This window comes from Octodon degus, unplaced genomic scaffold (genome assembly GCF_000260255.1).
Source record: "Octodon degus isolate 3935 unplaced genomic scaffold, OctDeg1.0 scaffold00234, whole genome shotgun sequence".
In the NCBI taxonomy this organism is placed as follows: Eukaryota; Metazoa; Chordata; class Mammalia; order Rodentia; family Octodontidae; genus Octodon; species Octodon degus.
Genome location: NW_004524810.1, coordinates 170,353 through 172,451, shown reverse-complemented (window position 1 = coordinate 172,451; position 2,099 = coordinate 170,353).

Below are 2,099 nucleotides of genomic sequence, written 5' to 3'. Positions count from 1 at the left end.
GGAAACTTATCCGATTTTTTTTTAATAAGCAATGCAGAAAAGTGAAAAAATTTCTCTGCCTAGCATGTGTGAAACCTGATTTACACCACTGAAAAATATCCATAATAAGAAATTAATAAAAAAAAGTCAATTCAGAAATGGCACCTCCCCCCATAAAGTGGACATTATTATGAACATTTTTCTATGCTTGTTATATATTTGGAAAGGTAAAGCGAAAGACAAATAAAGAAAAAGGATGAGTACAGGATGAGTCCCCAGGCAATGTTTTTAATGAAAAGTGGCTATTTATATTTTATTTGACTTCATAGAGAAAAATACAATTAAAGTGAGAAATGTTATTTTAGCACATTTTTTTCCTTAAGGAAACAATTAATTTTAAAAAGAAAGGCTAAGGAGTTAACCCTAAGAATTCAGTATATACAAAAGCCAAACAAATATACAAAAAGAAAATGTTCACCATCATTGGTTATTAGAGGGATGCAAATTAAAGCAACACTGAGATTTCATCTAACTCTAGAAAGAATGGCTATCATCACATAATCAGCCAATAACAAATGCTGGAGGGGCCGTGGAGAAGAGAACCATTGTCCACTGTTAGTGGGAGTATAGGCTTGTGCAAGCACTGTGGAAATTAGTGTGGGGATTCCTAAAAAATCTAGGATTAGAAGTCCCACCTGGCACAGTTAATTTCCCTTCTGGGTATCTTCCAAGAAGAATTGAAAGCTCATACATGCACTCCTGTTTACAGCAGCACAACAGCTAAATCCTGGAAGCAATCCAAATGCCCATCAACTGAGGAATGAATGAAAAAGGATATGGTATTTTTATACAATGGAGTGCTACTCAGCCATAATGAAGGATACACTTGATACTTCTACAGGTAAATGGTTGTAAGTGGAGACCACATTCTTTAGTGAAATAAATGAGACTCATGTGTGAACATTGTATCATCCCCCTTCCCTGAGAAATTGAAAGAATAAGGTCTAAAAGGTACAATAGACATTGTGAAATGGGAAGAAATTGTGAACAAGGAAAAAGGAAATGGGATGGGATAAAGAGGAAAGGAAGGAAGGGAAAAGACAAAGAAGGTGCAAGTTGTTTATTTATTTATTTATATTCATTTTAATGAGAAAAAAAGATAAAATAGTGATGAAACAGTTTCAAAACAGGTTAGTAGGATGGTTGCAATGATTAATACTTTGCATGTTATTGTCTTTGCAGTAGTTATTCAGAGGACAAGATGCAGACATGATATCTTGTCTAAACAATATTAGTACAAACCTTTCTTCTCATTGAACCAAGAGAAAATAGTTGTATATCTATCCTATCATGTATACATATATATATTTCACTACAAAATGGGCCTTTATTTATATTTTTTGTTTTGTTTTGTGAGAGATGGGTGTTCCATTGCTGCTAGAGAAGCTGTATTTGGAGAAATCTTTAAAGGACCTTTTCATACTTGATGCCAGCCTGTGTCTTTTAGTTCATAGATATGGAAAGTTTGTGTTAGTTAGTTAGTTTGTTTGTTTGTTTGCTTGTTTTTGGCAGAACTGGGGATTGAATTGAGGCCCTTGTTCTAGCTAGGCAAGCACTAATTCTACTGAGCTATCTCCCCGGCCTCTTGTGTTAGTATTGACTGGAGAATTTTTTATGCCTCTATCTTATACTCAGTAACTACTTTAAAGATAATAACATGCAATGCACTAAATATTGTTATTCTCCTATTGCCTTATTATGAACTTTTATTTTATATTTTTTCATAAAATAAATATATTTTATTATCTTTGTTATCATAAATATCAGTATTATCATAATATTCAGTATGTGATATTAAAAATAGACAAGTGCATAGTATCTATTAATGCTTGTTTTGAAAGATGGGAATGTTAGCCTTCTTAAACTTTCTCCCATCTCTGCCATCCAACATCCAGTTTTCAGTTATGTGATTATTTTTGCATTATTCAGTTTTATAACATTCACATTGTTTTCTTACCATATTTTTATCAGTTGCTTGCCACTTACTCTGTTTAGATAGATTTATTTTTTTCACTACCAACCCTTTTAATCTAACTTTATCATTCTTGAATTCAGTTTTA